Consider the following 8,317-nt stretch of genomic DNA (forward strand, 5'->3'; position numbering starts at 1 on the left):
AACAGAGATTTTGACAAAGAGTGAATAGAAACGTTGGAAAGAGAAAAACAATGAATCACATAACAGACACTTCAGTTTGTTGAACCAAACTGTTTGCTACTGATAAAAATAAGGAATAATCATTTACTGAAATAAAACCCTATTCAAATTCTATTATTTCCTTTAGACAAATGTCTAGAGACAGGGAATTACTCAGTAACAGTATGTAGATGCTCTGGCTTTTACTAAAATATTATTTCCTAGACAAAAAAAAAGTATAAAAAAATGTATCCTTGCTACACTGAATATTCTTATATTTTTAGATTGCCAATTCAAAAATGCCTAAGTATTTTGAAACATTGTATTTTTAAAGGCATCTAGACAATGAAACATGATTGCCATTGTCCCTTGAGAAATGGCTGTATGAATGATTGTAACTGGAGTACAAAGAAACTAAAATATTTAAACACTCACTGTCTGATGAAAATTTAAGAACAAAAGGTAAAGGGATACAGGGCCTGAAGGTGATTTAGTCATCATCTGGTCACTCAGTACGCCTTCAAACAGAAGATTTAGTGGAATCTTCCGTAACTAAGTGTATTTTCTCCCTCATGTGTCAGAAATATATTCCAATTTTTTTCAAACCGAGTATTAAACTTCATAGTCACCTCTGTATACATATGCATAGACGTTCTCTCCACTACATTACAAAGCAGGAATGTGATGACGTCATTAGCCCTAGTTGCAAACTTCAGTAATAAACTGAGCACAGAAACTTACTGCATTTCCCAAGGCTAAAAGGTTGCTGGTGTGGATGACATGGAGTCCTGACGAAGTCTTACAGTGGGATGACTTGGTGGTGAAAAGCCAGGTACCTCGTTCCTTACATCCCTGACGCCATATGGCAAAACCCAGACTATTGAAACTGCTTATGCTCCACCCCCTATGCCTTCAGCTGACCTTGGTAATTATGGCTTTCCATAATGGCCTCCAATCTACTTTTTCTCTTCTCAAGCTGAACAGATACTACAAACCATTCGTGGAATTTTAAAGTACTGGAAATAACCAGCTGGCATCTGAGGCAGGGCATACTTTCCGACATTGTCAAACAAAATTAGTCACAGTTTCCAGTGTAGTGACTATGGAAGGCCTGAGCACCAGCAAAAGGGTGTTTCCAAGTGCTGTTGTAGGAAAGGCTCGGATGATCACCGCTTCTTCCCCTTCTTGCTTCAATTCCTGTCTGTTTCTACAAGAAGGCTTCCTAACAACATACACAACCAGATCTTGCCTTGCTGTGGGGTGGGGGTGGGAAGGGGCACTGGGCAATAGTGGCATATGCCTTTAATTCAAGAACTGGGGATGCAGTGGTAACGTCATACACTCTGGCTGAGTATCATAGGTACTGCTAGAGCCCAAGAGCCGCAGAGTTTTCCTCTGTCGTCCACGTCCCAACCCCCACTTCACCTCTAAGAAAAGAATCTCAGTGTCCCTCCAACTTTGAGACTAACACTCCGCTTTATTTTGAGATCACAAAGATCAAGCTGCTGAGAACAGATTGGCATCGGGACTCTGTAGAGTTCATTTGGAAGAGTCTTCCACAGGAACTCGATGCCAATACAACATCAGTTTGCTTGGTATGGGTCTCTGACTCATCCCTCTGTGCTGGAGATACCCTGGGAAGGGATCCAGTTTGGATGTGCATCCTCGTTTCTTTTCCTGTGGTGATGAGATACCCTGACAGACACAACCTAAGGAAGGATCTTAGCTCTCATTTCAGGACACATCATGACAGTGACATCAAAGCAACAGGAGCTTGAAGCAGCAGCGAGTCACATCTCCATCACATTTGGAAAACAGGTAAGAATACCCTGCTTGCCTGAGATTGCTTTCTCTGCGCTGTACTACTCTGAGTCTGGGACCAAGGAGATGGTTCCCCCCACCCTCCAATTAAGATGGGTCTTCTCACATTATTAACATAATCCCCTACCAGCAGACCCAGAAGCTCATCTCCCAAGATGACTCTAGGTTCTGTCAGGTGGACAATTGGCACTATGTGCCACCGCATGTAAAGACTGTCACAAATGGCATGCTTTATCAACTCCTTGTCATCCCAGGCCACCCTTGAGTTCTCATGAAGCCAGAGCTCCATTCTTCTTGTATTAGCAAAAATCAGGAATGGAAACAAACAACGTGGGGAGGCGTACTTAACTCTGAAAAGTCAACTCCGGGTACTTGCCTGTCTCAAATCTCTCAGGCCTTAGAGTAGTGCTCTTCTTCAACATGGGGAAAAGATGGCTATCGACTAAGTCAGAACAGTAAGCTACTAAGTATTAGTAAGAAATGAAAGGAGGCAATGGGCTCTGATAGGATCGAGTGTGGCGAGTAGGTACTCCTGTTTCATTCTGTTGCTGTGACGAAACACTCTGACCAAAAGCAATTGCGGCAGAAAAGAATGTATTTATCTTAAGTTTCCAGATTACAATCCATCGTAGAGAGAAGTTGGAGCAGGAAATCAAGGTAGGAACCCAGAGGGGCAACCGTGGGGGAATGCTGCTTGCTGATTGGCTCTTTGGCTCATGCTTATCTAGCTTTTGTATGCAGCCCAGGACACCCTACCCATAGGCTGGGCCCTCCTACACCAATTAAAACAATCAAAACAATCCCTCAGAGACATGCCCACAGAAAACCTGATAAAGACAAATATTCCATTAGGACTCCTTCTTAGATGATTCCAGACTGCATCAAGTTGACAATTAATACTAACTAGGACAAAAAGAAAGGGTAGGCATGCTGATTATTAAAGAAAGAAGTCTGGCTTAAGGGGGGAAAAGTATTTTTGAGTTGATTTGGGGAGTAAGCAACAGTATGCTACAGTCCACGTAATACATAGCCATGAGCTGTGTGGAGATGAATTCATGAACACCATGCATTTCTATTGGGCTCCTTCCCCCTGTCCTGATTGTGTTCAGACAATGAAGTCATGGGCAAGAACGAGGTAGAGGAGGGATTGTTTAGCACTCCAGGTTAGTTGTCATCTCGTCTTAAAGTGAACCTAGGCTTGTTCTGAGGACCTATCCTGTTACTTCAGTCTACATAAGTAAATCTAACTTGACATTCTAGGCTTATCACCTTTCTGGGGTGTGAGCGTCTCCTTTATTCCTTGCTGTGACTGTCATCCAAATGTAATGTGACAGAGAGAGTAGTAGGGATTCACCAAGACACTAAGAAAATGTTTTATAGGGCTTATCTCTTGGAGCTGAAAAGACCAGGCCAATGGGCTATAATGGCATAGACCGTAAATTAGTGTTTAGGTGTTTTCAAAGGCCAGTAAATTCAACGGCAAGCATCAAGTCAAGTCAGGAAAGCTACACAAGGGTTGCTGGATAGGGTTGTTGTATACTCTATGGTGTGGGAGTCGAAACCATGTTTCACTGGTTGATTTCAAAACAGATATAGCGTCTCCCATCCAGTGTTGCTTTCAAGTTGGACCACAACCAGATTAAAGTATGTTTCTATTTAGATTGAAACTAAGACTCCCCACATTTAGTCAAAACTGGCAGGAGGAATTTTAAGGTGGAACAATGCATTTGTGTGAGTAGTCCTTGAGTAAAGGGGGCCAAGAAGTCCTAAGCTTAGAGCATCACTCAGACCTGTCCAAGGAGGGCTTGCAGGTTATTGAACTGCCATGCTGGGCACTGTAAGACTAGATGTCAGTAAGGTACAAAGGAAAACTTATCAGCTTTCTCCAGCAGGGGCAGAGCACAGTGAGGATTAAGAGAAACCACCACCACCACCAACAACAACAAAAAAGCAACATCTCTACTGGAGAAACACGTGGTGTAGTCAGAGCAGAGAGGCACAGAGAATAGTTAACATGTCATCTCCCTGTAACGTTCAGCTTGTGTCCAGAAAAAGATCTACAAATGGTGCCAAGACTGAAAGAAAGAAAAAAAAAAAAAAAAAAAAAAAAAAAAAGGCAGGTTGAACAGGACAACCCACCAACCCACAGGAGTCAGGATTAGACTTGTTCTGGCCAAGGAAGAAGGGTTAACAGAAACAAGGGTAATACCAACCTAAGCCTGGAATTTGAGAGAGAGCTAAGGACGCCTTCAGCAGCAGCAGGCTATGAGCTAACTACACTGTCCAGTGGCTCTGTCTTTTGGAAAGGCCAGAGAGCAAGGCTGAACAGCTATTGTGTGGGAGGTGTAAGTGGTAACTTAGACACACCACTGGAGATTCAGGACCAGGACAGCAGAGCCTCTCCTGAATCCCACAGTTAAAAAAAAACAGGACTGCCCATGAAAGTTTCATGTGGCAGCGGAGAACTCGGGTTAAGATACCATACAGCTAAGCCAGAGGCCAAATGGATTTATTACTTTTAAAAGACTCAGCTGTTTCTGAGTGCTTGCTTAGTGCACGTGAATCCACAGAGTCCTGCCTCAACACCACACCAACTGGACCTGGTGTCATATAACTATAATCCTAGTAATCTGGAGGCAGAAACAGGTAGATCCAAAGTCCAAGGTTATCTTTGGCTACACAGTGAGTTTGAGGCCAGCCTGAGCTACATGAGACCTTGTCTGAAAACAATATTTTTTTTCCTCTTTTATTTTTTTGTACCAGACATGATGACAATTGCCTGTAACCTCAGCAGTAAGGAGGGTGACAGTAGAGTTTGAGGCTAGCCTGGGCTACATAGAGACCTGTCTCAAACAAACAAACAAAACAAAGCTCACAGTATCTACCACTCATAAGCTTATAGTGGATCCTCCCCTTACTCTGCCTTTCTTTATGAGAACACGTTCTCTTCTCACTCTAATACCTAATGACCACTGCAACCTGAGTTGGATATCTGGCTGGCAGCCTGCTTTAATTTAGCTGACTTGATGGTTTCTGCCAAAAAGAAATTGTTAAATTCTGCTCTCCAGGTGGCAAGGCTGTTTTATAACAAATTGCTGGCTAATTAGGGCGTAAACGTTGCTTTCTTTATTTCTCCTTGACCTTGACCTTCCCCCCTCAGGGCTTCCCTGGTCCAGCCACCACCTTTCCCTTGTTTTACAGTTTGCTCTTAGCCTTGCTTCTTACTTCCAGGGCTCTTAGCCTCTTTTCTAGCTTCCTGCAGCTGCTGGGTCTTATGTCTCTTGCTTGACTTTTACTTTTCTGTTTCTCTAATTCTAAAGCCGTGACTTGAGCTGGAGAGATGGCTCAGTAGGTAAAGGCAATTGCTGCCCAGTCTCACAATCTGTGCTCAACCCCAGAACCCACATTAAGATGGAAGGAGAGAGATGACTTCACAGAACTGTCTTCTACCGCCACAGGCAAACTGTGGTGTGTGTCTGCCTCTTTCTGACCTTTCCACACAATAATGAAATAAAAATGTAATAAAATGCCAACTTATTATCTTATTGTCTATATTTCTCTTTCTTTTAGCTATATATAAATATACAATCTCATAAGTTAGTTCTAATCCTGTTCTTTATGTGATATAAAATTCTATCTGGAGCTGAGCCTGAGTGTGGTGGTATATACCTTTAATTCCAGAATTTTGCCCAGGAGGCAAAGACAGGCAGATCTATGAGTTCAAGGCCAGCCTGGTCAATAAAGAAAGTTCTAGGACAGCCTGGGCTACACAGAGAAACCCTGTCTTGAAAAACAAAAGCAAACAAACAAAAAACTTCTATGTGAAATCTAGACATCGACGTGCTCCACTAGACGACTTACTAAGGACCTACTAAAATGGTTTTATGTATTGTTACTAATATTCATTTTTTATTTATGTCTTTCATTGTTTGAGTTACTTGATTGTTTTTGAGACCAGGTCTCACTCTGTAGCCCAAGCTGGCCTAGAACAAACTATGTATAACTGAGGCTGGCCTTAAATTGTCAGCAATCCTCCTGCCTCAGTCTTGCAAGTCCTGGCATTCTAGGTATGAACAACTATGCCTAGCATAGTTTCCAAGTTTTGAATGGGTTGTGAGTTTGTATACTATCCAAAACCTACTAGATAGTAGAAAACAAGGTTAGCATGCACTTAAATATCTCTAGAAATCTCCAATGTGCAAAATACTTTTTAAAAAAAAAAAAGATTTATTTATTTATTTTATGTCTGTGTGCTCTGTCTGCATATACTGTGTGCCAGAAGGGGGCATCATATCCCATTATGGATGGTTGTGAGTCACTGTGTGGTTGCTAGAAATTGAACTTAGGACCTCTGGAAGAGTAGACAGTGCTCTTAACTGTTGAGCCATCTCTCCAGCCCCTGCAAATTACTTTTTAAGTCAATATTCTCACAATTTACATTATCATGTAAAAATAATACATCCAATATAAGCAAAGCAAATCACCTCAATTTTGTGTTTCTTTGCAAATTTTCATGTAGGAGACCTACACACATTATAAGCAAAGCAAATTTCAAGACTTCTATTCACTACTCAAGGCAATTGTGATTTGTTCCTGAGACGTGTCTGAGTCCCCCATCTTTCCAACACTCAGGATTGTTGGGTCCGTCATCACAAGTATGTTTTCTTGGCTTTCCTGTGATTGTAGGTACCATACTAAGACTCTGCCCTCTGTGGGGGGTGTCATTACTTTTCATGGTTCCAAGCTCATAAAGCCAATGACTTCTAATTATGTCTGTCATGACCTTTTCCTTATGTATCACACTTAAAACGCCTGTTGTTCCTTTGGGGAAGCCTAAAACATAAGAATCAAATTGATTGTCTTCTCCTCTGTGCCTGTTCCTGCTTTATCATTAGTTTTGCCTGTTACTAGTGCCACCAGCCACCAGCCACCAGCCACCAGTCCACTGAGGCTGACACCTAGGGGCCCTCTTTGACTCTTGTCTTCCCTACTCTTCCTCTCACTCTTGCTCAATGATATAATTTGAAATTTTTACCTTGGCCCTTTCTGCTCTGTTGGGAGCCGACTTTAGTAGAAAGCGGCTAGATCAACTTTGCAGCCATCTGGAACCATATACCCTGATGAAAGACTTGGTTGTCAAAAGCCTATAACAGCTGAAGCACACTCTGATAAATATATTGTTTATCCCACATAGCTTGTTTTGCTGTTTAGTGACCTCAGCTGTATGGTGCACGTGGTAAAATGTTTTCACCTGTGTTCTCCTGCTTGTGTATATAAATACCTCAGAATTCCCTTCAAGAAGGGAGACTTGAGAAAATAGAAGAGACTGAATCACACCCTGTCTTGTCTCCATTCTTCGTGTCTCTTGCCCCAAGAGCCACACTCTCTCTTGACCAGAGCACTTAGCCCCAAAGCGTTGAGGCAAAGTGTTGAGGCAGAGTGTGGGCCTCAACACTGCTCCTAGTTCATTCCCACTGCATGTCTCTCAACACTGAGAGTCTCTAGGAAAATCTGCCTGAAAACTTTCCTGTTCTCTGAAGTCTCTCAAGAGAAATCTGGTCATGTCACTCCATTTCTTTTGAAGTCCCTTCTTCAGTCACATAACATAAAGTCCAAGCACACGGACATGAAGTACAGCAAGCCTACTCCTGTCCCCAGCCTCACTTCTCACCAATCCTGTTCTTGTCCCACCTATAATCTAACAATAAAGCATTTACCCAGGGCACACTATGGCAAAAGAAGCCTATTCTAAGCGTTTGACATTTGTTGACTTAGTTCTCACAGGAATCCTCTTGGGGTCATATAATATTCTCCATTTTTGTAGATGAGGAAACTGAGGCACAGAAGCTTGGTTACTTGTTTAAAGTTCCAAACGTCACCCATGATACTGAGTCCAAGTTCTACCTGGTACACCCTTCTCTGCTCAGTGTGTCTCTTCTCTCTTCCTGGAACACAGATCATACTCAGCCCTCTGCCCCTTGGCTTCTCTCATGAGATGCTTCGCTTCTCTCTCACCATCGCATCACTGTAGCTTGAGCTGTCCCCTAGCCTCTTCCCTTCTCGAAGTCCTCTGCTGCCGCAGCAATGAGCTCTGTGACCTTCCATTGCTGTAGTCACCATTCGATTCATCACCTACTGATGTGTTTGCCATCCTCCAGAAACGTCCTGAAGTCCCAAATAGATCTCTCTCCTTTTGATGGTTTATATTTGGCCAGACAAAAAAATACCGAGCCCTTGAGATGAATTCTGAAAAACGTGACCATGGATGTACAAACGATAACAGACACCTTGCTAGTAACCACAAACCTTTCCCTTTCCTAAGAATAGAATCATAGTAACTAAGCTTCAAGGCTTCACAATCAGTGCGGCGGCCCCTGAAGTTAACATGAAAAGCCTGCAGGAGGCATAGGTGTGTGTGGTGTTCCTGAGACATCTCAATGAAAGTAGAAAGAGCTGAGCATGCAACTACACACAGTTA

The 8,317-nt window shown here is 42.6% G+C and overlaps 1 long non-coding RNA gene across 1 annotated transcript; it reads left to right on the top strand.

Moving 5' to 3' along the window:
• The first annotated feature begins 1,361 nt into the window (after positions 1 to 1,361).
• On the top strand, positions 1,362 to 5,379 carry LOC143442127 (uncharacterized). The gene is made up of 3 exons (XR_013110118.1): positions 1,362 to 1,836; positions 2,448 to 2,496; positions 5,160 to 5,379. It is a non-coding gene; the product is annotated as an uncharacterized LOC143442127 (long non-coding RNA).
• The last annotated feature ends 2,938 nt before the right edge of the window (positions 5,380 to 8,317 follow it).

This window comes from Arvicanthis niloticus, chromosome 4, assembly GCF_011762505.2.
Source record: "Arvicanthis niloticus isolate mArvNil1 chromosome 4, mArvNil1.pat.X, whole genome shotgun sequence".
In the NCBI taxonomy this organism is placed as follows: Eukaryota; Metazoa; Chordata; class Mammalia; order Rodentia; family Muridae; genus Arvicanthis; species Arvicanthis niloticus.